Source organism: Cynocephalus volans, chromosome 1 (assembly GCF_027409185.1).
Source record: "Cynocephalus volans isolate mCynVol1 chromosome 1, mCynVol1.pri, whole genome shotgun sequence".
In the NCBI taxonomy this organism is placed as follows: Eukaryota; Metazoa; Chordata; class Mammalia; order Dermoptera; family Cynocephalidae; genus Cynocephalus; species Cynocephalus volans.
Genome location: NC_084460.1, coordinates 246,483,938 through 246,511,307, shown reverse-complemented (window position 1 = coordinate 246,511,307; position 27,370 = coordinate 246,483,938). Strand labels below are relative to the sequence as shown.

Genomic DNA, 27,370 nt, shown 5'->3' with positions numbered 1-27,370 from the left:
CAGAAATTTATCCATCTCCTCTCAATTTTCAAATTTGTTGGCATATAGTTGTTCATAATAGTCTCTAACAATTTCTCATATTTCTGTGGAGTAAGTTGTAATGTCTCCTTTTTCATTTCTGATTTTGTTATTTGGATCTTCTCTCCTCTTTTCTTGGTTAGGATAGCTAACAGTTTGTAAATTTTGTTCATCTTCTCAAAAAACCAAGTTTTGTTTTATGGATCATTTGTATCCTTTTGGGGGTCTCTATTTCATTTAGTTCATTTAGTTCAGGTCTGATCTTTATTATCTTTTTCCATCTACTAACCTTGGAGTTAGTTTATTCCTGCTTTTCTAGTTCCTTGATATATAACACTAGGTTATTTATTTGAGATCCTTCACGTTTTTTGATGGAAGCACTTATTGAAATAAATCTCTGTCTACTAATTTTGGGGTTTGTTCTTGCTTTTCTAGTTTCTTGAGGTATAATGTTATGTTGTTTATTTGAGATCATTCGACTTTTTTGAGGTAAGCACTTATTGCAATGAATCTCCTTCTTAGTACTGCTTTTGTGGTATCCCATAGGTTTTGATATGATGTGCTTCTATTTTCATTTGTTTCAAGAAATTTTCTGATTTCCTGCTTTATTTCATCTTTGACTCATTGGTCATTCAGGAGCATGTTGTTTAATTTCCATGTATTTGTATAGTTTACAGAGTTTTACTTGTTGCTGATTTCAAGTTTTATTTCATTGCAGTCAGAAAAAATGCTTGATATGATTTCAATTTTTTTAAATTTGTTGAGACTTTACTGTGGCCTAATATTTGGTCTATCCTGGAGAATGATCCATGTGCTGATAAGAAGGTATGAAATGTTGGATGGATGAAATGTTCTATAAATATCCAACAAATCCTTTCGATCTATAGTGCAGTTTAAATCCAGTGTTTCTCTGCTGAATTTTGTCTAGATGATCTATTCAACGCAGAAAGAAGGGTGCTGAAGTCTCTAACTATTACTGTATTGGAGTAGATCTCTCCCTTGATATCAAATAATAATTGCTTTATGTATCTGGGTGCTCCAAAGTTGGGTGCATATATATTTATGACTGTTACATCTTCTTCCTGAGTTGATCCCTTTATCATTGTATTAGTCTGTTTCCATTGCTTATAACAAAATACTTGGATCTGGGTAGTTTATAAAGAAAATGAAATTTATTGCTTACATTGTTGGAGGCTGGGAAGTCCAAAGTCCATCTGGTGGTGGCGACAGTGACCCAGGGGTCTCACATTGCAAGATGGTGGAAGCAGAGAGAGCAGAGAAAGACAGACTCTCCTCTTCTTTTAAAGCTCTCACAACCATGCCCCTGACCACCATTTTTAGTCCATTCACTATTGCGTGGTTCTACAATCCAATCGCCTCTTTAAGGCTCCACCTTTCAATTACCATAATAGGATTTCCCACCCTCTTGACAGTCACAGTGGGGGCCAAGTTTCTAATACACAAAACTTGGGGGACACAATTCAAGCTTCAATGAGTTTTGGGAGCACATAATTCGGTCTACTACAATGATCATATAATATCCTTCTTTGTCTCTTTTTGTAGTTTTTGGTTTAAAGTCTATTTTATAATAGGCTTTATATAAATATATCTATTCCTGCTTGTTTTTTGGGTTCCATTTGCAAGAAATATCTTTTTTCCATCCCTTCACTATTACTCTATGTGTGTCTTTACTGGCAAAGTGAGTTTCTTACAGGCAGCATACAATTGAGTATAGTTTTTTAATCCATTAAGCCAATCTATATCTTTTAAGTAGGGAATTTAGGTCTGCTCTAATCTTTATTATTTTTTTCCATCTACTAATCTTGGAGTTAGTGTATTCCTGCTTTTCTAGTTCCTTGAGATGTAACACTAGGTTATTTATTTGAGATCGTTCACGTTCTGTGATGGAAGCACTTATTGCAATAACTTTCTGTTCAGGGTTGTTATTGAAAAGTATTGCCTTGTTTCTGCCATTCTCTTCTTTTTTTAATAGTTGTTTTATGTTTCCATTGTTCCTTTCTTTCCCTTTTATTGTTTGTCTTTGCTGTTTGGTATTGTTTTGTAGTGATAAGATACAGTTTTTCCTTCTCTTTTTTATTAGCGTATCTGCTCTACTGGTGGGTTTTATTCTTTCCTATGTATTCATGATGGTAGTTATTGATCTTTTGATTTCAGATATAGGACTCCTTTCAGGATTTTTCTGTAGGGCCCGTCTTGTGGTGGTGAATTTCTGAAGGATAGCTTTGCTAGTCATACTATTCTTGAGTGGCAGTTTTTTCCTTTTCTTCTTTTAGCATTTTGAATATATCATCTTACTCTCTCCTGGCCTATATGGTTTCTGTGGAGAAGTTTGCTGTTAGTTTGATGGGGATTCCCTTACAGGTGACTTGATACTTTTCTCTTGCAGTTTTTAGAATTCCTTCTTTGTCTTTTGACAATTTAACTGTAACGTGTTTTGGGGAGGACCTTTTATGTTTGAATCTATTTCAAGATCTCTCAGCCTCCTGGATCTGGATGATCATATCATTCCCAATACTTGGGAAGTTTTCAGTTATTATTTTGTTGAATAGGTCTTTTATGCCTTTCCTTTCTCTTCCCCTTCTGGAACACCCATGATATGAAGGCTTGTATGCTTACGGTTGTCCAATAGATCTTGCAGGCTTTGTTTGATTTTTTATAAGTTCTTTTTTTCTTTTCTTTTTTTTGGTCCAACTGTGTTAATTCAAAAAGTCTGTCTTCAAGTTCAGAAATTCTTTCTTCTGCTTGTTCTAGCCTGTGACTTAAGCTCTCAGTTGCATTTTTTACATTGAACAAATTCTTCGGCTCCAAGGTTTCTGCTTGGTTCTTTTTTTTTTTTTTTTTTTTAATCATATCTGTGACTTTGTTGAATTTCTCCTTCATTTCCTGGCTTTTTTCTTTTTTACTTCATTGTGACTTCTATCTATATTTCTTGCATCATTGAGTTTCCTTAAAATTATTGTTCAGAATTCCTTTTCAGGCATTTTCTTGATTTTCTGTTGTTTGGCATCTGGTCCTAGAGAATTACTGTCTCCCTTTGGGGGTGTCATGTTTCTTTGTTTTTTCATGATTCTCATACCTCTGCATTGATGTTTGGGTACCTGGTAGGCAAGCACTTCGAATTTTCTGAGTAGTTTTTGGAGGGAGAAACTCTTTCCTATGGAAGTGTTCTAGATTGACAGTCAGTTGAATGTTTAAGGTTTGGTTCTGGGTGAGCATGGTAGTGTAGTCTTCGTGTGACTTCTTTGACTATATTTGATCTTGGAATTGCTTGTCAGAGTTGTTGTGGCTGTGGGCCTAGCAGCCCAGGGAGCAGTTGTACTGTGGTGCAGCAGATCCTGGCAGCTCTGTAGAAGGCCGCCAGACTAGCTGATGAGCCTAGAGCAAGCCTGCAATGATGCCACAGGACCCAGAAGCTCTGTAGAGGCCTGTTATGAGGAGACTCAATTCACTACTGGTCTGGGAGGAGTTGTGCACTGGAGTAGCAGGGCCTATCAGATCTGTGGAGTGCTGCCGGGTCAGCTGTTGAGCCTGAAACAAGCCTTTGAGGGTGCATCCAGTCCCAGAAGCTTTGTAGGGGCCTGCCTTGGAGGGCCAAAGTCCCTGTCCAATCCACAATTAGTCAGGGAGCTGGTGTACACTGGTGCCATAGGTCCTAGCAGCTCTGTAGAGGGCCGCCGGTTCAGCTGCTGTGCCTATAGCAAACCTGCAAGGGTACAGCCAGGCCCAGCAGCACTGCAGAGGCCTGCCTTTGGGGGTCACAGGCCCTGCCTGATCCACAATCAGTCAGGGAGCAGGTCCTGACAGCTCTATAGAGGGCAGTCAGTTCCACTGCTAAGCCTGCAGCCAGCCTGTGCAGATGCAGTTGGTCCCAGTGGCTCTGTTCGGATCTGTGGAGGGGGAAGGAGCTACTGCTGAGCTGGCTGCCAGGGTGGGTACCTGTGAATTCAGCAGGCCCCAAGGTAGTGGGGGGCCACCCCCTATTGGTAGCTTCTCTGCTCAGCAGGTCTGCCTGCTTACCTGCGGTGTAGGGGTGCCTTATGGCTTTAGAAGCTGGGGTTGCAATCTTTCTGTCTGACCTAGGCTCTAGGCAGCCAGCCAGGTGGCGGTCCTGCTGGTGCCAATGTGTATGCAGCAGAATGTAGGTGGAGCTTCAGGATGGAAGAAGTCAGTTTCACCAGGTCCAGGGCAGGGTACTCTAGCTCAAGCCATGGGTTTGGTTTCAAGATGGCGCTATGGCATAGCTGCTTGGGGCAGGTGGGGGGGCCCCTCTCCCAGGGCTGCTCCTAAGAGGCTGAGCAACTGCAGAAGCTCCCATTACTCTCTGCCTGGTTTGGGGGCCTGTGAGGACTGTGGGACTGTCTGTGGCAGGAATTGCTAGCATTTGTAGTGGCAGTAGAAACGGCTGGGGGGGGCAGGGGTTTTTTTGTTTGTTTTTTAGCTTACCTTCTTTCTGCTGTCTCCTAGCTGGTTGTATTATCATTTAATTCCATTTTTCCATGAACTTTTTGAAGTACACTCATATAATAAATATCTAATAAGAACAGTTGTTATAAAAGTAAATAGTAAGGAAAGCATTTTAATGTTACTGCAGATTTTCCTTTCTGCCTTGAGAAAAACTATTTTCCTGACATGTTGGGAAACTGTAATAAGGTTACATAGAAAAAGGAAACACTATATTTTCTTAAATAATATAAATGGCCTCTTGAGGTTTATGACTCTCAGTGCCTCACAAATGGATTCTTCCCACCTTTCTCCTATCTTCTGGGCTCTTCTATTACCCAACCAATGCCACGTCTTTTATTAATAAATACCAATTCTTTGGGAATTGAATATGGCTCAATTTTTTAAAAAAACTGAGAAATTGTGCCTATTTATTCCAGTAATACCTTATTATTAGATCAAAATATGTTCATCTTTTGCTGTTGATTGGAAGTGCATTTTCACTATAAAATACAAAGTTTGGTGAATAGGCCACAAGCTAAAAGAAAAGGCGGCCTTTCTTTTTCCTTCTGAAATGACCACCATCTTAGGCATATTTGTCTGGCATGAAAAATGCACAAACTATATAAGTATGAAGAGCTGGTAAATTTTCCTTGAAAATCAACTGGCAGCATTTATCTTACAAAGCCCAGAAGGTTCCAGGGATAAAAGGATAATGCACAGCACAAGCTCTCTTTCCTGTCAAGGAGTCAGACTCCCATTCAGATGCCCTCCCTAAGAGAATTCACTATTTGGATGCCCATAAGTGTTTCACTTTCCGCTAAATATAAATACATGGCACGTATAAGACTGAACATTAAGAGCAAAGCTTGTGAGATAAATAGGAAAATTCTGTAGTGAAGAAACATTTAGCATTTTGATTTCTGGCTCCCCCAGATAAAGATCAGAGAAGCCTTGTGGCTCCCGGTAAGAGGAAGCTCTCCTGAGATGCAATATCATTACAGATAGCTGGTAGTCAAGTTCGTGCCTTTGTGCACACAAAAGCTTAGCTTTAACCCTCACTCTTCGAACTCCCAACATGGCTGAGCCCGTTTTATATCAATATACCGGGCAGCTGAGCACTTAAAATAGTTTGGAAGCAGAACACCAAGCGAGAGTGGAAAAGCACCACTGGTCTCAAGCCAGAAAACTTGGTCTTTCTAACAGGGTGGTTGTTTGCTTTGTCAACAGGCAAAAAACTCAAACTGCTGAGTCTTCACTGAGGTGCAAAGTACAACCTGGACCACAGATTCTCAAAGGGTAGTGTGTAGAAGAATCTCCTGGAAACTTATTTGAAATACAAGTGCATGGGTGCCACCCCCAGAGATTATTATTCAGAAGGGCATGAGTGGCTCCCAGAAATCTTCATCTTAGCAAGTGCTCCCCAGCGTAGCAGGGAGAAGACAAAATACTCTGGCTCATAAAAGAAAGCTTTCTTAGCCCCCAGGATAGCCATTAGATTCGTGAGTCTAGGCAGTGCTGCATATGAAGTACAGATTAAAGCAATAAACATTCCCAAAGAGCATATTGAGTAGACCAAACTTCAGACTAGGGCTCTGAGGAGGTCCATCTGCAAACAAACACCCAAATACTTTTCAGTGAGCAATAAAGATTTTTAAATGCTCTGGAAATCAATTTACTTGTTTTTCTTTTTTCTTTTTTTTTTTTTTTCTTCTTGAAAACAAAATCCTACATATGACACTAACTTTAAAAGACAAAAAAAACCAAAACAGAATACTTTATAATGTGGGAGACGATCTAATGAATCAAAACAAATAGAGGAACCAGATTATCTCTAATTTAAGAATAGAAATAAGGGGAAAGTGGTTTTAGGTGTTTATGAGAGATTTAGGGTACTTCTTAGGTAGCAATTCTAGCAAAGAAAGAACAGGATTACTAAGGAAAGCAGGATCTCTAAAATTTACCCATCAATATTGTACACTAGGGAAATCTTGGTCTTTAGTGACAGGAGAATAATCCAGAATACATCTCAAGGAATCACTCTAATTCATCTCAGTGAATCTCAAGGATTCCTTAGCCGAGGTACTACGCTGGATGCATGGAGATTACACAGGTGAACTCTTTCAGTGAGTATCAAGTGGCTTCCACCTCATACCAGGTCCCATTGCTCCTGCTCTTAAGGTGCTTAAAGTGTAGCAGCATTATGCTGCTGCTGTACTGCTGCTGCTTGGCTTTTGTGCAGTGGTCTTTGTGGTCCGAAGCATTTCATAGTTTTTTATTACTGAGGCCCTGGTTCAGGCCATCCTTGTGGCCTCATAACTCCCTCTGGTCCACGTAACCTCTTCCAACCCCTCTATATGGCTATCAGGAGGATCTCCCTAAATGAAAATCCGATCATATTACTCCCAATTAAAACCCTCTTATGACTCCCACAAGCTACTAGATTTAGTCCAGACTACTCCATTAGGTTCTCCTTGACTCATCCGTGTCTACGTCCCAGCCTCCTCAAGCTCTCCTGCTTCTCATTTTAAGCTGTAGGAACTGCGCCAGTCCCCTTCACGCACGGTGCTGCTTCACACTTCATGCCATTCCTTCTCTTTGGAACTCTTCTTCTTGCCATTTTAGCTCCCTGTTCTCCAGGAAGTTTTCCTTGCCACCGATTCACCCTACACGTGCCACCCCCACCAGTTGGGCTAGTTGTCTTCCCTCTGCTCTTTCTATCTGTTGAAATAATGTTCGCATGCGTTTGTCCTCAAAGCCACCCCCGCCCCTCTGCGGCCCTTCCTCCCCCACTTCCCAGCATTTGAAGCAGCCCGAGGGTGGGAGCCGTTCTCATTAGCTTTCCAGTGTCTGACACAAGCAGGAAGTGGCTGTTGAGTAGGATTCTACCGAAAGCTCTTTCCCATTCATTTCCCCATATTTATAGCTCCGATGCCATGTCTCAGCAGATCCTCTAAGTTTTTCACAAGCTCTGTATTTCTACAAGTGGTTCCTAGGATTTGGCTGTGAAGTGACAGAGCAAAGACACGGAGAGCATTGGAGGTGGCATGGGGCTCCCTGGGATAAATGTGTGAACGGTGGTCTCCGTGAGTTTCAGTTCCTCATGTTTTTTGGATGTGGACAGTCCCTGCCTTGCAGTAAATAGGATGGCTAAACATTTATTGAGCACTTACTATACTCATTTTTATTTGATCCCCATAATCCATTTTGATATATGCAGTATATATGTATACATGTAGTATCACTCCCATTTTATAGAAGGGAATATGGAGTCTCAAACTGGCTTAATGTAACATGCCAGTCACATGATGATGAAAGGATGATGTGGACAAGATCAGAGATGCTGGGCATGTGGAACTAGCTGTCTACATCCTAAATGGTCCCAGACTCTAATATTCTCTGAGTTCCACCATTTACTTTTTTTAAATGTATCATTTTTCTTAGTTTCAAATTGTAAAGTGGTCACTCCATACCCTCTAAGTTTCTATGAATGGAGAAACCAGAGAACAAGACTGTTAGAACCGTGTACAAAATAGAAACAAAACTCCCAGAGCAGCCTGAGGGATACTCCTAGAAATAAAGTATACTAGATCATTCTTAGTCTTTTTGGTATCTATTTTAGCTGCTCAGCAGCATTTTTTTTCCTTTCTTACCTTCAATTGTTCCATAGTGTTTGTAAGTTGAGGATGTCATAGAAATAATTTCTGGAAAGGTATTATGAATCACTATTGTAACATGAGACTAAATTATCTTCTTAATTCATTCTACAAACTAAAATGTGCCAGGCACCGTGCCGAGAATATTAAAATAAATAAGACTCACACCTGGCCCTGGAAGGAATTATTAAGACCGTCAAAGAACGCTAAGTCAGTTACTAGGGTAGGAGGTTCCTTTTGCATGTATTTGTCTGTTTTAACTTGAATTGATTTATTCTATTTCTGATAATGCTGAGTTTAATGCAAAGGCTCTCAACCTGGAGCAGGACCACCTGTGGCGCTTTCAAAAAATATCAAAGCCATGGCCTCAACATCAGATCAACTGAATCAGAATCTCCAATGGTGAGCCCCTGACTTTGATATGAAAACAAACACTCCCCGGGTGACTTTAATAAGCAGATCTAATATCATCAGAGGATTTGAGATCCTCTGATTACTTAGAGCTGAAGAGGGACCACAAATATAAAGTCAAGAAGAGTTTGGTGCCCCAGACCTCTTCTATTTGAGGGCAAAATGTTTCCCAAGCCAAGGAAAATTAGTAATCCAGCTTCCTACGTGTGTCAGGGGCGGGAGAGGGGAAGATATTTTGGTTAACTGATGTCTTGTTTTTCTTAATCAGATCATCTTCTAATTTCACACATGTGCAGACCTCCGGACCATTTGAACTGTCATCTGGCACCGTGTTCATGAAGGACTAGGGAGAATTATCATTCATCACCAAACTTCTGATGGAAAAGAATAAACTCTAGAAGTTAAATCTTCTAAAATTATTTATCTACATATAAAATTCTCAAAGAGGAACAGAGTAATGTTAGACCATTGATGTTAGAACCAAAAAAAAAATTTAATTAACTCTGTACAATCTACACATTCCTATACGGTTGGCCCAAAAATTACCATAGGAAATTGACATGCATTAAATTCAGGTCAGGATGGTTTTCATATTGCATCGTAGTATTTGTATGCATTAGACCCATTTGCTATATCTTTATGGTAATAAGGGTGGTGAAAGATGACCCCACATAATAAATAATATAAATGATGGCTAGAAACACTAATGCTAAAAAGCCATAAATGCTTCCGAACCATGACATATGCTGAACAGTCTCAAGCAGGTTATAAGTGATCTTTGTCTGCTTTGAGTGTGAATTTTACCAGTTGATGATGTCATCTGATTTCCTTTCTGAGACCTCATGCTGCTATCATGAGAGTCTATAAAGCGAGCAGGTGGGAAACCTCACACAGAGGCATAACACGGTTACTAGTGCTGAAGACAACAGCAGAACAGGAATCATATTTTATAAGACAGAGAGAAGAGAGAGAGACTCTATCTACTTTTTCTTTTTCTGAATTTTGTTAGCCAAATACAAAACCTTGGCAAAGGGCTTTCCTATCTAGGAGTGTAAAGCTACAGCAATACACCAGTTGTCGAGTAGGCAAGTCATAACTAAAGCCAAAAGGTTTCGTTATTTTAGTTATACTAAGTTTCCAATTGCATTGTCAGGGCTGGGCTCAGACTTTTCAAACCCATTGTACAGACTGGATCACCAGACCCCCCACACGCAGGTCCATGCTAGGTAATTGGGAAAGATCCCGGGAGCCATTGGCGGATGACATGAGCTCAGTCCTCAACAACAGCAGCAGCAGCAGCTTACAGGTCCGGCGGTGGCGGCAGCCTTGCAGAGGGTCCCAGGGATACTGGCAACAACAGCTTGCAGCCTCCAGCAGCAGTAGGGGCATCCCTGGGGTAGGGGGCGCTGTGGAGCAGAGCCACTCATCCGTTATACTAAAGTCCATAACCCAGGACACCTGGGCACACGTGTGCAATTACATTAGACAATAACCAAGGAACACCTGGGTGCACGTGCATATTTACATCAAGTGCTTGGCAAGATTCTGAACATCTGGGGGGCCCTGACCATTTTCCTATATTTTCCCAACAAGGAGCATCACTGATAACTCTAATATCTTATGCTCCAACCACGAATATCTGAGAGAAATGTAGGGTGCCTTTCTTTTCTGCATCTATTACAACACTTTCTAAAACAAAGCTGGAAATATGCATTACAAACAGAAAGGCAATCCTGTTCACCAAGAACTGTATGCCTTGACTCTACCATTGCAGAGCCCCCAGCCAAATTAGCCACTGAAGAAAAAGCCAACAGATAATGGAAGGACTCCCTGCTTTTATTCCCTCACATCCAGAAGCTAAAACCCATTGTCTGGGTGCGGACAAGGGGAGCAGGTTTTGAGCCAAGTAATTAAGCCAGTGGATGTGAAGCGGTTGGTGTCCCAGAGCAGGTGTCTCAGAGCAGGTGTCCCCACTCAGTGCTGATTCCATACTGCTCATCTGCTCTCATTGTCTGGAGAACTAGGTAAAATGGTGCTCATTAAAAGCAAACCAGGTAGTGTAGCTAAGCTATTAGGCAATGCTGGAACTCGGCAATTTACGATGTCAAAACCCACAGGCGCAAGACCAATTTGACATTTGGGAAAAATCAGGAGTCATTTTCTATAAGCAGGGGGGGACTGCTTTATCTGCAAGGGCTCTGATGCTGGGAAGCTAACTTCCTGGCCCAGGTCCCTCCTAAGAACAGTTCCGTCAATAAAGGGACAGCTTTGGAGCAATTGCAAATGTGCTTGGCTCTAATCCTCATAATCAGTGTGAAACCTTCATCCAGCATGTGTCCAATGCAATGCAGTTTTCTTTTTCTTCTCCAGGGAGCAGATAGGAACCATTACAACAAAAAGAGACAAAGGAAGAAGAAAGCCTGTGGTTTTGCTGTCCCTACAAGTAAATGGGGACCAGTTGCCTACTGTCCCCAAAGACACTTGGAAGGAAATGGGATGTTCTAGGATATAAGTCTGAAAAAATAAACAGGCCATTTAACTAAGTGAAACACTTCAGAGCAAAAAATAGGAAAAGGATGGAATTAAGTATAAATCAATACAAATTATGGAACTATCAGGCTCTTAGGGAGATGATGCCTCCCCCCAAATTTCATACTGCCCCCCTCCCACTCCCATCACCACCCCTAACGTTGGGGTACCCTCTCCCACTCAAGGGCCATTCCCTTGCTTTAAACCAGTGCTCACAGTCCCACGCAAGTTCAGTGTCAGAGGGCCCTTGATGGGTGTGCCTCTGAATCCCATGACCTCAAAATATCAGTATTCTTTGAACTCTGCCTTGCACCGAGGCTTCCACAGTTTAGTAAATTCCTTCTGACTTGATTGAGGGGATCGTGAAGATGAAATGCTACCATTTCATTCAGTTATTTTACCTGTTCCCAGGCGATGCAGATAGGCAGTAAAATTAATTAAATCAACACTCTATTACCACTGCTACCATTTCCCCAGAATAAGTTGTCACTCTCTCTAAGAAAAAGAACCTTTTCCCCAAGGCTGTTTTAAAATGGTAATACAACCTCTGCTACAAATGTAGGAGGACTGGCAATAAAATGTGCAAACTTACCTTTTCTAAGTTTAATTAAACTCACATAGAAAGGATGTCTTTTGGAGCCACAGTTTTCCATTGGGTTCAGGCATATTTGAGAATCTTTGGAGAACTTGCAGCGAGGAGCCTATTTGCAGAGCAGAGCAAACAGGTTTCTCATATGGCCACCTGCCCAAAGTGCAGGGACCTGAAGAGCCCCTGGGAAGAGAGGAAAGAGCTATGGATTGAGGAGCTTCACATGATAACAAGCCTTGGAGGGGGAGAGCCAAAAAACATGGACCCCTGAGAGAACCTGCTGAAAGTATTGGACCCGCTCCGGAGAAAAATTTACATCTGCACCTACAGCACTCAGTTCTTATGCAATTCGGACTCCTGGAAGCCTAGCTGTGTATTGCCATCTATGGCTTCATGGACACTGAGAGGCACTTTCCTTAGAGTTCTGGCTTCTCAAGAATGGACTGGAAATGGCATGACATCCCGTACCCTGTCTCCAGCCCAATGCCCTGGATGCAGGTCTGGTCCTGGACAAGAGGAGGCTGCTATTCTCAATTCTGTAACACACTGGGCTCCAAGTGACACTGCTTTGGCCTCCAGTGTCTGGGTTCATTTCCAAGGGGAAAGATTTGGTCTCATCACCTCTACCCCAAGCAATCGCAGGACAGCCATCAGCACAAGCACCAGCAGAGCAGTGGGACAGCACAGATGCCATGAGGTGCCACACATGCGGAACACTCGTGGGAGAGCCCACCAACACCTGGGGAGCTGGGAGACGACCAGGTGAGGGCTCCTGCACCAAGCCAGTAAAACATGGATGTAAATGCTGCAGTGACCTCATTTGTACCCACTGATTGGCAAGACCCAGGAACGTTAAGGTTATACCTACTAATTACCTCCTTTAAACATTATTTGGGATTCGCTACTGGATGATGTTAACCTCAGATGCAGGAGCATTTCTGGAGTAAAGAGGGAGACCTGTCAAAACCTGTTTATGAAAACTAATTTTTTTTAGCACATCTCCATTTAATATTGGATGACAAACATTGAAAGCAGTCCTTGAAGCAGATGCCTCTGAACACAGCTCTCAGAAGGGGGTGGGGGTGGATGTGTTTCCAACATGAGAACACTGTGGGGGGCTCGGCATGTAGATGAGTATGTTGGTGGTGGTGGCTGGGTTGGGTGTGGGGGACAGTAATTGTATGTGTAGCCCACAATGTCAGGAAGACATACTGACTTGCTGAATCTTAAGAATAAATCATCCCCAAAAAGTGGGCTTAGTGATTGAGAGATTGTTTTCTGTTTGCTTCTATATTCAGTTATCTAACTTCCTACTTGAGTTTATCAGCACTTGCCTTCTTTCGATGCTTTGAACTACCTTATGAAGCTTGGACAAGAAATGAATTGCAACAAAATTGTTATAAGAATCTCTGCTCCTCATAAAATGTGGGAAGGCTGTTCAGGGGTGCTAATAACAGCCGTGCCTAAGGTAGAGCAAATGTAGATTCCACTTGAGCTCACCTGTGAACTTGAGCAGGTCAGTTAACCTGTCCTGTCCCCAGAGGTGCAAAATGAGGGGTTCAGATATCTTATCTCTAATGGACCTTCTACTCAAAAATACTATGGATCAAATCATAATCATGACCACAATAACTTGACTTTGTATGGATCTTGGATATTCACAAAGCACTTTCATTTAATCTCAATTAGTAGTTAAAAGCATGAGGCAGACTGCCTGCCTGGGTTCAACTTCTGGCTCTACCGCTTACTGTGTGACCTACAGTGAAGTATTAACCTCTCTGTGCCTTGGTTGCCTCATCTGTAAAATGGCAACAATAATTCCTTCCTCATAGGATTGCTATGAGGATTAAATGACTTGTCATATACAAGGAGCTTAGAACAATGTTTGGTACAACAAATATAATTTGCTCAACAAATGTAAATGTTAGTTGTATTTATTTTTAAATTCAGTCCATATTTTGGGTCAGTGCCTCCTTTTAATTTTTCATTTGATTTCTCTCCTTTGCTATTTTCTTATGTGTTTTTTGGCTCTATTTCATCTCCTGCAGAATTATTTAGTAAGTCTAACGAATTTGAGTTTATGATGGCCACCTCAAGTGCATCCTTTAGCTGTGTGCTGAGAGACACTGTGTGAAGCTGATATTCATTGAGATGTCATTTGAAACTGTTCTTTTGTCCCATTTGTACCGGTACTGTGTCTAAAATTTAAGTAGTTTATTTTACTCATAATTAGAATCCAACCAATAAACCAACTTCTGCGTGGAACACAGCCACTATTCCATGAAGATGAAGTGGCTGAGCACCTAGAAAGTGACATTTAAGGGGTGCTAAGAACTTGCCTGTGTCACATAGCTCCCACTAACCACCTCATCCTCCTACCAGTGTCAATTTTTCCTTCTCCTCCTACATGGTTTGAAATATTCAGTTACTGCTCTGGTGACCAGGGTGTAACTCACTGTTTTGGGGCAATAGGGAAAGTACTGCTTTTCAAAAGCACAGACACTACACACACACACACAGGAAGTTCACTTTTCAAGGCATTTTAATGTAAATGTTCTCATGTGCACCTTCCAATATACCTGAAGAGCCATTTAACATTGTCACAATTCACAGATGAGGAAACACAGAGAGGGAGGCTGAAAGAGTTGGCCAAAATTACAGACACACTCATCAATTTGCTGAGTACCAGTAAGTGCCTGGTATGGTCTCCACTGGGGACTTAAAAGAGAAGAGCTAACTTCAGAGGAGTGTACAATTTAGCTTTGCTTTTTTTATTCCCTTGGAGGTTAGGCATTGTGTTTAGAAATTCTAGATTCCCAAATTAGCTGTTGCTTTGAAAAGTGGAGAGAACCTACGATAGATAACAAAAAAACAAAAACAGTTGAGTCTCAGAGGGAAGGTAAAATGAATGGAAGAAGATTCCAGTACCTGATTCAAATGATTGAAATAGTCAACAGTGAAGGTCCTTAGTAACCCAGAACTGTGACAAAAAATCAGATGAGGAAAGACAGGCCCTGACTGCAGGGTCAGATCCCCAACAGCACACTGAAGATAAGTAAAGCCGCCAGCAGACAGTTTGTTCTGGGATCAGCCTTGCATGGCTCACAACCCATAAAATTTTAAAGGCAAGGCTCTCTAGGTGTTGAATTACACACAGCCACTGAGCAACTGGAACTTCCTCATTCTGACTGGGGGATCCAATGAGGACTTATTCATCACCAGGAAGACTGCCACCTGATATTGTCTGAGTAATGAAGTCCTATAATTTTTCTTTTTCTTTTTTAGAGTGAGTTTTAGAGCAGGAAAAGCCATAGAGATTTTTTTGTCCCACTCTCTTCCAAAAATTAGTAACTGGTATTGCATCTTCAGATTTCTTTTCTCTGCCTTCTCTGCCTTATCTTGATCTGTCTTTAAACACCTGCCTCACATCACACGTTGTTTCTGAGGAATGTCTTGTTCAATGCATGTTCATCCAGCATCCGTTCCCCCTTCCCCTAGTTATAGCACCTGGAGGTCACCTGGGAATGCCACCTGCACCACCCCTGGCTGAAGATAAACATGTGATCCAAGCTCAGGCTTCCAGATTCTCCCAGGAACTAGATCTTGAAAAGTGGAGAGGATTAGAGATCCTTCACTGGGCAGTGGTGTCCTGAGACACTGTCCACTAGTTGTTGCTCCTTAAAACTCTGAAACTACTCTTGTCTCTGTCTTTCCCAAGACCCAGCTGCTCATCTTTTCTTAGATTCTATGAGTAATTCTGTCCTAGCTAACCAATAAACTCCCATTTCCTCCCATGCTGTCTGTCCAGGAACAGTTTCTGTTTGCTTGCATCCAAGGAATTCATAACTGACACAGAGCTTCAGACAAATCAGAGTGAAATAACTGCTTTCTCTGTAACCATTAAGCTCCAATATGTTTAAAGACAAAGACCATCTGCTAAGTTGAGACTCAGTGTCACACAATGAGTAAGAACATGGGCTTTTCCTGGTTCGCATCCTGGCTCTATCACTTACTGTAAATGGAGGGCACATAACTTAAATCTCTGGTCCTCGGCTTTTTCATTTTCACAATAATAGCTTCTACCACACAGAATTTTTAAAGGTCTAAAAGAGCTGATGCGGCATATGGCAGGATGGGATCCTAAGATGGCGGTGGCTGCGACAGTTGGCACGGAGTAGCTGAGGTAGAAAAGGCGGCCACTGGGCCTTAGGCAGCCGGGAAACTTGTGGACCTTCCTCTTGCTGTCTCTTAAGGGAGGACCGCTGCTGGTGGCCAGTCGCAGGGGCTGACCACCACTTTGCCCTTGGCAGGAGAGGCTGCCTCATTTACAGGCAACAGCTTTGAAGTATGGAGCAGGAAAAGAACTGTTTCTTAGCTGCAAAAGCGAGTCTCTAAACAGGGAACACGGCACTGGGGCCACTGTTGACGCTGCCAGGATCCAGGAGGCCGGGGCCGTGCTGAAGGCAGCCAGCTGCCCTATTCAGGATTCGAGGTTTCAGGCTGGAATAAAAGAAGATTCCTGGGAGCGCCCGAGCCACGCCGTGGGACCGAGTGAGCAGCTCGAGGTGGCGGCAGCCGAGAACGGGGACAGTGACGATGCAGAGGCAAAGAGGGAGCCGCCTGACTCGGCACAGTCCTGTGAGTGACTCCTGGCCCGGCCCTGCTCGGGGGGCGGATGCCCGCCTGGCTTCCGCCTGCCCCACTGGGGCACTCACCGGCCCTGGGACTGCCTCCATTTTCTCAGGTGGTGGTGGCTCCGGCCCGGCTCGGCCAAGCCTGTCCTCCTCGCCCAGCTTGGCTCCTCACTGAGCTTTCCCACTTGCTTGCCCTGGCGCGGGGCTTCCTGGGGCCTGTGGGCCGGCCTTCCCTCCCACTCCCTCCATGGTTCTTTGGCGGGGCTGGTGGTGTGGGGTGTCCCCGGCCAGTGATGGGAGGGCAGGAAGTACGGGCTGGGCCGACTGTCACTCCACCGCACCCTGGGCTCCGGCCCCTGGTAAACTTCCTGTTACCGGGAGGTAGATACCATCTCTGCGGCCACCAGTTCAGAGAAACGCCTAACCAATTTCTGTTTAGGAATAGTGTGATCGGAGAGTTCCCGAGTTCGCTTGAACCTGCCGGAGAGCTGACTGCGGGCAGGCAACAGACTCAGTCCGCACCAGGGGGATTCAAAGGTGAACCATGTGCTGCGGGCTCCTCCCCCGAGGAGCTCATGCTCTGGTGTGGAGAATAAGACAAGTACACAAATAACCGCGAAACCAGGAGGAAGGTGATAAGTCCTGAGAAAGATATACACAGTGCTACAAAGGCACCCAGAGCGACTGGTCATCTGCGTCTAGCAGAAACCTGGTAAACTTCCTGGGTGAGGCGGTGCCAAGCAGGGTCTTGAAGGCCCAGCTGATAGAAGAGGGTTGCAGAAGACATGTCCCAGCCCAGCCCAGCGTGCACAAAGCAGGGAGACATACGGCTAGGGAGGCGGAGACTCGACAGAAACCACACACCCTGTGGGGTCGCCACTGCGTGATCCAACAGCCTGGGCCAGAGCGCACGGAACAGGGAGAACTCCTGCACGGGAAGTGGAAGCTCAGCAAAGACCACACACCCTGCGGTACGGCCCCGTGATCCAGCAGCCCAGCAGAGTCCAAGCTGACCAGAGAGGTGTCTCCCCGGAGAGGCCCAAGACCCGAGGCAACCACACACACAAGGCACTAGAGGCCAACTGAGCAGTCACGGAGGTAGCCATACCAAATTGGCAACCACAGCAACATCTTAGTTAGTCAATAGTCTCAAACCAGTGGACTGTGAAGCCCTCTGCCACAATGAATAAACATCAAAAAAAAGATACCAGAAATACAAAAAATCAAGAAGGTACACCACCAAAAGTTAATAAATCTCAAACTCTAGATCCTATAGAACAAGAAGCCCTTGAAATGACTGACAAGGAATTTCAAGTGATAATTCTAAGGAAACTGAAAGAGATACAAGAAAACTCAGCTAGACATCATGATGAAATGAGGAAAAGTATACAGGACCTGAAAGAGGAAATGTACAAGGAAATCAATGCCCTGAAAAAAAATGTAGCAGAACTTGCCGAACTGAAGAAGTTATTCAGCGAAATAAAAAACACAACGGAGAGTTTAACCAGCAGGCTTGTCAAAGTTGAAGAGAGAACCTCTGAACTTGAAGATGGGCTGTTTGAAATAACAAAAGCAGACAAAAAAAAAAAAAAAAAGAAAAAAGAATCAAAGGCATTGAAGAAAATCTGAGAGAGATATCAGACAATCTTAAGCGCTCAAATATCCGAGTCATGGGTATCCCAGAAGGGGAGGAAAAAGGAGATTGCATTGAAAACATATTCAACAAAATAGTGACAGAAAAATTCCCAGGTATAGGAAGAATCACAGATCTTCAGATCCAGGAAGCTCAATGATCTCCAAACGTATTCAAGCCAAAAAGGTCTTCTCCAAGACATGTTATAGTCAAATTGGCAAAACTCAAAGACAAAGAGAGAATCTTAAAAGCTGCAAGAGAGAAACATCAAATCACCTATAAGGGAGCCCCAATCAGGCTAACATCAGACTTTTCATCACAAATCCTAAAAGCCAGAAAGGAATGGGATGATATATTCAAAATACTAAAAGACAGAGATTGTCAGCCAGGAATACTCTACCCTGCAAGGCTATCCTTCCAAAATGAAGGGCAAATAGTATATTTCTCAGACAAACAAAAACTGTGGGAGTTCACTACAACACGACCACCCTTACAAGAAATTCTCAAGGGAGTACTGGGTTTGGTTCCTGAAAAATAACTACCACTGCCATAAAAACCCAAGAAAAATCTAAACCCACTAGTATAATAAAAATGGCATACATGAAGAGAAAACAAACAAACAAAAAGGCTATCTACAACCTAAGGAACCAACAAACACAGAAAACAAACAGTAAATTAGAACGCAAGGAACAAAAGATACCTAAGACAACCAAACAACAATCAATAAAATGCTAGGAATAAATCAACACTTTTCAATAACAACTCTTAATGTAAAAGGCTTAAATTCCCCAATCAAAGGACACAAACTGGCTGACTGGATTAAAAAGGAGGACTCAACTATATGCTGCCTTCAAGAGACCCACCTCACCCATAAAGACCCACGTAGACTAAGAGTAAAAGGATGGAAAAAGATTTACCATGCAAACAGAAAAGAAAAAAGAGCTGGAGTAGCTATTCTTACATCTGACAAAGTAGACTTTAAACTAAAAACCACAAAAAGAGACAATGAGGGACACTACATACTTATAAAAAGACTGATCCATCAAGAAGACATAACAATCATAAATATGAACGCACCCAATGTTGGAGCAACCAGATTTATAAAACAAACTCTATTAGACCTAAAGAAGGAAATAGACACTAATACCATAATAGCAGGGGACCTGAACACCCCACTGTCAATATTAGACAGATCATCTAGACAAAGAATCAGTAGAGAAACACAAGATCTAAACAATACTCTAGACCAATTGGACTTGGCAGATATCTACAGAACATTCCATCCAACCACCTCAGAATATTCATTCTTCTCATCAGCACATGGATCATTCTCCAGGATATTAGGTCACAAATCAAGTCTCAATAAATTCAAAAAAATTGGAATTATCCCATGTATTTTCTCAGACCACAATGGATTAAAACTAGAAATTAATAACAAGCGAAACTCTGGAAACTATACAAACACATGGAAATTAAACAACTTTCTACTTAATGACATATGGGTCCAAGAAGAAATCAAGCAGGAAATCAAAAAATGTATTGAAACTAATGAAAATAATGATACATCATACCAAAACCTGTGGGATACTGCAAAAGCAGTATTAAGGGGGAAATTTATGGCATTAAATGCTCACCTCAGAAGAATGGAAAGATGGCAAGTGAACAACCTAACACTTCACCTTAAAGAACTAGAAAAACAAGAACAATCCAAACCTAAAGTTAGCAGACGGAAAGAAATCATTAAGATTAGAGCAGAACTGAATGAAATTGAAACCCCAAAACAATACAAAAGACCAATGAATCAAAAAGTTGGTTTTTTGGAAAGATAAATAAAATTGACAAACCATTAGCATGGCTAACAAAAAAAATAAGAGAGAAGATTCAAATAACAAAAATTAGAAATGAAAAAGGCGATATTACAACTGATTCATCTGAAATACAAGGAATCATTCAAGACTACTATAAACAACTATACACCAACAAATTTGAAAATCTGGAGGAAATGGATAAATTTCTGGACACACACAATCTCCCAAAACTGAACCATGAAGACACAGAAAATTTGAACAGACCAATAACAATAAAGGAGATTGAAGCTGTTATCAGAAGGCTCCCAACAAAGAAAAGCCCAGGACCAGATGGATTCACAGCAGAATTTTACCAAACATTCAAACAGGAATTGACACCAATTCTTTACAAACTATTCCAAAAGATTGAAACAGACGCAAATCTCCCAAACTCATTCTATGAAGCAAACATCATCCTGATACCAAAACCAGGTAAAGATATAACCAAAAAAGAAAACTACAGGCCGATATCCTTGATGAATATAGATGCAAAAATCCTCACTAAAATACTAGCAAACAGAATACAGCAACACATATGTAAAATTATTCACCATGATCAAGTGGGATTCATCCCAGGGATGCAAGGTTGGTTCAACATATGCAAATCAATAAATGTGATACACCATATTAATAAACTCAAACACAAGGAACATATGATCATCTCTATAGATGCTGAAAAAGCATTTGATAAAATTCAACACTCATTCATGACAAAGACCCTCTATAAATTAGGTTTGGACGGAAAGTATCTCAACATAATTAAAGCCATATATGCCAAACCCACTGCCAATATCATCCTGAATGGGGAAAAGCTGAAAGCCTTCCCTTTAAGAACAGGAACTAGACAAGGATGCCCACTCTCACCACTCCTATTCAACATACTGTTGGAAGTACTAGCCAGAGCAATCAGAGAAGAGAAGGAAATAAAGGGCATCCAGATTGGAAAAGATGAGGTCAAACTGTCCCTGTTTGCAGATGACATGATCATATATATCAAACAGCCGAAAGCCTCTACAAAAAAACTGTTGGAATTGATAAATGATTTCAGCACAGTAGAAGGATACAAAATCAACACACAAAAATCAGTAGCATTTCTTTTCTCCAATAGTGAACATGCAGAATGAGAAATCAAGAAAGCCTGCCCATTTATAATAGCCACCAAAAAAATAAAATACTTAGGAATTGAGTTAACCAAGGAGGTGAAAAATCTCTATAATGAGAACTACAAACCACTGCTGAGAGAAATTAGAGAGGATAAAAGAAGATGGAAAGATATCCCATGCTCTTGGATTGGAAGAATCAACATAGTGAAAATGTCCATACTACCCAAAGTGATATACAAATTCAATGCAATCTCCATCAAAATTCCAAAGACATTTTTCTCAGAAATGGAAAGAACTATCCAGACATTTATATGGAATAATAAAAGACCACGCACAGCCAAAGCAATGCTGAGCAAAAAAAATAAAGCCGGAAGCATAACACTACCCGACTTTAAGCTATACTACAAAGCTATAATAACCAAAACAGTATGGTACTGGCATAAAAGCAGACACACTGATCAATGGAATGGAATAGAGAATCCAGAAATCAACCCACACACTTACTGCCATCTGATCTTGACAAAGGCACCAAGCCTATTCACTGGGGAAGGGACTGCCTCTTCAGCAAATGGTGCTGGGATAACTGGATATCCATATGTAGGAGAATGAAACTAGACCCATACCTCTCACCATATACTAAAATCAACTCAAAATGGATTAAGGATTTAAATATACAACCTGAAATAATAAAACTTCTTAAAGAAAACATAGGAGAAACACTTCAGGAAATAGGACTGGACACTGACTTCATGAATACGACCCCAAAAGCATGGGCAACCAAAGGAAAAATAAACAAATGGGATTATATCAAACTAAAAAGCTTCTGCACAGCAAAAGAAACAATTAACAGAGTGAAAAGACAACCAACGGAGTGGGAGAAAATATTTGCAAAATATACATCTGACAAAGGATTAATATCCAGAATATATAAGGAACTCAAACTTTACAAGAAAAAAACAAGCAACCCAATTAAAAAATGGGCAAAAGAGCTAAGTAGGCATTTCTCTAGGGAAGATATCCAAATGGCCAACAGACATATGAAAAAATGCTCAACATCACTCAGCATCAGATAAATGCAAATCAAAACCACACTGAGATACCATCTAACCCCAGTTAGGATGGCTAAAATCCAAAAGACTCTGAACAATAAATGCTGGCAAGGTTGCGGAGAAAAAGGAACTCTCAGACATTGTTGGTGGGACTGCAAAATGGTGCAGCCTCTATGGAAAATGGTATGGAGGTTCCTCAAACAATTGCAGATAGATCTGCCATATGACCCAGCTATCCCACTGCTGGGAATATACCCAGAGGAATGGAAATCATCAAGTCGAAGGTATACCTGTCCCCCAATGTACATTGCAGCACTCTTTACAATAGCCAAGAGTTGGAACCAGCCCAAATGTCCATCATCGGATGAGTGGATACGGAAAATGTGGTACATCTACACAATGGAATACTACTCATCTATAAAAACGAATGAAATACTGCCATTTGCAACAACATGGATGGACCTTGAGAGAATTATATTAAGTGAAACGAGTAAGGCACAGAAAGAGAAATACCACATGTTCTCACTTGTTGGTGGGAGCTAAAAATTAATATATAAATTCACACACACACACACACACAAAAAAAAAATACGGGGGGGTGGGGGGAGAAGATATAACAACCACAATTACTTGAAGTTGATACGACAAGCAAACAGAAAGGACATTGTTGGGGGGGAGGGAGGAGAGGGAGGAGGGAGGGAGGTTTTGGTAAGGGGCAACAATAATCAACCACAATGTATATCGACAAAATAAAAGTTAAAAATAAATAAATAAATAAAAGAGCTAATGCATGTTTTTATATATATTTAGTGTATTTACTACAGATTCTAAAATTTCGACCCTCAATAATTTTAGCCATTAAATTCCTTGCTCTCTGTATGCAGTGAATTCATATTAAGTCACGATGGATAGGTCTAAAAACAACCCAGTTGAGAAAGGATGTTGATTCTTATAATCAGCTGGATAGTTTTAGACCTATTCATCCTGATTTAATATGAATTCACTACATATAGACAGCAAGGAATATAATGGCTAAAGAATTTATAATGGCTCAGAATTTGAGGAATTCCCTATTAAGCCACTCATTGCACCAGTATCTTGGTTTCTGTGGTGCCTTCATTTCTCTCCTATAAAATGGAGTAAAACAGATGGGCTGTGAGTTAATGAGTGTATAAAGCACTGTGAAATCCTTAGATAAAAGGTGCTCCTGAGCATTGTTATCAAATGACAAGCCATCGGGTGTTATTTTCGGGCAGGTTTTATATGTTAAATATATTTTAAATGCTTTTTCGGGGTCAATATTTGGGGTAAAACCAAAGTGGTGTTTGAACAAAAACTCATAAACAGTGGTAAAATTACCTCTTGGCTTGCACTGCCTTATTATATTCAACCTACTGCACAAAGAGTTTGAAAAATAAAAATCCTAATTTTTCTGAGGTTTTCATTTTCTGGGATCTAGTTCTGATAAACAAAACTATGCCAGGTCTACTTCTGTGACTTGGATGAGCTCAAGCACTTGTACGTAAGTCATAGGACATCCAGCTACTCATTTTTAATAAATATCAAGCCAGAATCAGCACCCTTTCTCAACTGGGTTGTTTTTAGAGTGTCTCAAAATTCCAGGACATTTCCAAGGATACCAAAGATCATCTGCCTTTCAGTCATTAAGGGAAGCATAATAAAAATGACCATTATTATGCCCAATGCATGGTAGACATTTCCAGGGGTAGCATAGTTTAGAACTGGACCTGGATTTTAGTTCTGGCTCTGGCACTTATTAGCTATGTGACCTTGACAAATTACCATTTTTTTTTTTTTAGTTAAACAAAATAATACATAATTTATAAGCTACTATGTGAAAAGCATCTAACCCCATACCTAGCCCATAATAAATATTTCCTCTCCTTCTGGCCCTGAAATAAAAGATTATATAACCTTCATATAATCCTAGAACCCTCAGGTATTCAGGTCATTCTCTTGAGGGTTAAATTGAGTTTATACACAAGAGTTATAATTTTGTTAACTGCTCCTCAGGCCTCCCAGCAGAGTTAACAGAAACCCCTGACACTGTTTCCTTCCTCAAATTCCCCACCTAGGAATTCTATCCAGTAATGAGAAATAATGGGACCACAAACAGGACCCAGGCAAACTATTCCTAAACCTGCTAGCAATGTCTGCAGCCAGGGCACCGTGCAGGAAAACCCACAGCCTTGTAGTGCCGCCTGGAGGCTGCTGGCACTATACCTCATTATGCAAGGATCTCCAGTCTCTAATGGGAGAAAAAAGGAAATTTAGTCTCACTCTTGCACGTGTTAAAGTTAAAAAAAATTATCTCAAATTTTCACAATCATATACCAACCATTTTTATTTTCTCATATAGAGGAGTTATCTTTCTTTCTACACCCAGCTTTCTATGTCTTGCTATGTCTGACTCCTTTAGAAGAAATAATAACAAACATTAGAGTCAAAATCATAAAAGTCAAAAACAAAATCAAAATCAAAAAGCATTCCAGGGAAATACAAATCAAAAATCACAATGAGATAGCATTAGTTACAGCTATTATCAAAAAGAGAAAAAGCATTGATGAAGATGTGGAGAAATTGGAACTCTTGTGCAATACTGGTGAGAATGTAAATTGGTGCACCTACTATGGAAAATAGTTTTTTGGTTCCTCAAAAATTAAAAATAGATTACCTGATGATCCAGAAATTCCCCTTTTGGATACATATCCAAAAGAATTGAAAGCCGAGGCTTGAGCAGATATTTGTACAGGCATGTTCATAGCAGCATTATTCACAATAGACAAAAGGTAAAAGCTACCCAACTGTCCCTTGACAGAGGGATAGATAAACAAAATGTAGTATATTCATACAACAGAATATTACTCAGCCTTACAGATGAAGGAAATTCTGCCACATGCTAAAACATAGGTGAACCTTGAAGACATTATGTGAAGTGAATTAAGCCAGTCACAAAAGGACAAATCCTGTATGATTCCTCTCATATAAAGCACTTAAGAGTAGAGGGCTTCTGGTCAAGATGGTAGAATGGACGGTCCCCAGCGTCACTCTCTCTCACAAATCAACCAATTTACAACTACTAAAATGCAACAGCGGCCAAGCAGGGGCCACTACAACTCAAGGGAAGAGGAGGAGAGACCTACGGAGTCCATGAAGGCAAGAGAAGACATGATGAAAGAAAGAAAGAACCGCTCCCACCATTTCAAGCCCTGGCTGCTTCAAGGCTGGAGCTGCTGAGTGCATGGAGCAGGAGCTGGCAAGAACCACAGCTGTGCCCTTCAGATGGAGTTGCTTGGATGCTGCAGGGGAGAAGAGGGCCTTGGTGGCCACCAGGCCAGCAATACTACTATTGGGATCCCGTGGACCCACACAGGAGTGAGGAGCCAGAACAACTGATAAAAAGGAGCCACTCAAAGGCCAGTGAGTCATTGCAAGTGACTGGCACAGCGTCTGTCCCATGGGAAATGTTTGGAGCACGGGTGGTGGGGGAGATGGGCCCACAGGGGGAACACTGGGGCACAGCAAAGACAGCTGATCTGCCCCCCAAACAGCATAAGACCACTCAGTGGAGACTGGTCAGGAATGCAGAACTGTAGGGGGTGCAGTTTGTTGAAAGACTCGAACCCAAACCAGAGTTCCCATACAACCCAGTTGTAGCAGATCTCACAAGAGCCGGAAAGCACCTATAAAGGCAACCATTAAAACTTGAGCTGCACAAAAACCTTCCCCAGGGAATCAGCAGCAAAACAGCAATTTAGCTCAACCACAGAGCTCAAGTGCTGGTCTCTGCAGGAAGTTCCCCCATTTTAGAAGCAAGTAAAGGACAACAAATTAGTTCCAGTGCAGAGTTTAAGTGGTGGGAACAGCAAATAACCCAACATAGAGCTGAAAGAAAAAAACAAAATACCCACAACTAGAGAAAAAGTTTGATATTAACTAGTAAAGGTCTTACATCATAAAAGAACACCTATAACAACTAGAAGGACCAGAAGTCCCCTGGGCTACTAAGCCAGAGAGTGGGAGGGCTGGGGGCCTCAGCCATGGCCCCTCACAGCCACAACCAGTCCCAAGCATGGGGGCCTCGAGCCTCGGCCATGCCCCCACAACACACACAACCAGCCCAGCAAAGACTAACAAGCTGCCATAAGAAGTGCCCCAGGCTCCCAAGCTGGGGTGGTGCGGGGCTAGGGCTTTAGCCACACCCCTCTGACATCTGCACCCAGCCCAGCAATGACCAAGTCACTGCTGGAAGTGCCCTGGTTTCCCCTGTGGGAATGAGGGGGGTGCCACAGTCTTCAAGCCCACCCCTCCTCCTTTCTCCTTCCATCCTATTTCCTTCCCCTTTCCCCTCTCTCCTTCCCTCTCAATTGCTTCACAACAAGATCATAGAATGTAAAAAATAATATTAATAATTTTTTTTAAATAAAAAAACAATAGGTCCGGCCCATGGCTCACTTGAGAGACTGCGGTGCTGATAACACCAAGGCCACAGGTTCGGATCCTATATAGGGATGGCCAGTTAGCTCACTGGCTTAGTGTGGTGCTGACAACACCAAGCCAAAGGTTGAGATCCCCTTACCAGTCATCCTTATATAGGATTTAAAATAAATAAATGAATGAATGAATAAATAAATAAATAAATAAATAAATAAATAAAAGTACTTAGAGTAGTCCGTTGCTTTGTGTTGCTTCACCCCCCACGGATTTGTCACCCCTCTTACCCTGGGTGACAGAGATGAAAGGATTATTCAAAGCCCATCTCTTCTGAGCAGTGAGAAGCCCCGAAGTGGTTAATCTCCTGGAACCCTCAAGGGAGAGGCATTCCTTCCTAGGGAAATTAACACTGAATTGGGGTTCTCTTCCTGCATTTATTTTCCAGACCAGGAAGTTACAGGAAGAGAACAAAGGTGGGGTTATAGTTTAACAGTATAGGCTGGTAACTTTCAGTGAAACAAGCCAGATGACATTCCAGTAGACAATTAAGTGGTCCTATCAACAACAGTTTGATCTTAGCAAACATTCCTTCCTATAGCAATTTCTCAGTATCTTTACGTAACAATCAGTAACTGGTCTGTCTTTGAGCCAGCAACCTGCTGTGCCACAATCCTTATCTTGCAACAGAGACTTATAGCCTGAGGGAAATTTCCAGTCCTTGCGAGGTTAATATTTGAAACTGCAAGGCTTTGAAAAACCAGGCCCTGTGAAGTACATATGCTTTATAATATATTCCACAGTAGTCAAATTCACAGAGACAGTAGAATGGTGGCTGTGAGAGACTAGAGGTAGGGGAAATGAGTTACTGTATGACAAGTGCAGAGTTTCAGTTTCGCAAGGTGAAAAAAGTTCTGGAGATGGATGGTGCTGCTGATGATCACACAACAATGTAAATGTACTTAATGCTACTGAACTTCACACTTAA

The 27,370-nt window shown here is 41.7% G+C and overlaps 1 pseudogene; it reads left to right on the top strand.

The window, feature by feature from the left end:
* Positions 1-12,049: 12,049 nt before the first annotated feature.
* The window catches only part of LOC134369420 (methylosome subunit pICln-like), a 29,171-nt pseudogene continuing 13,850 nt past the window's right edge, over positions 12,050-27,370 (top strand).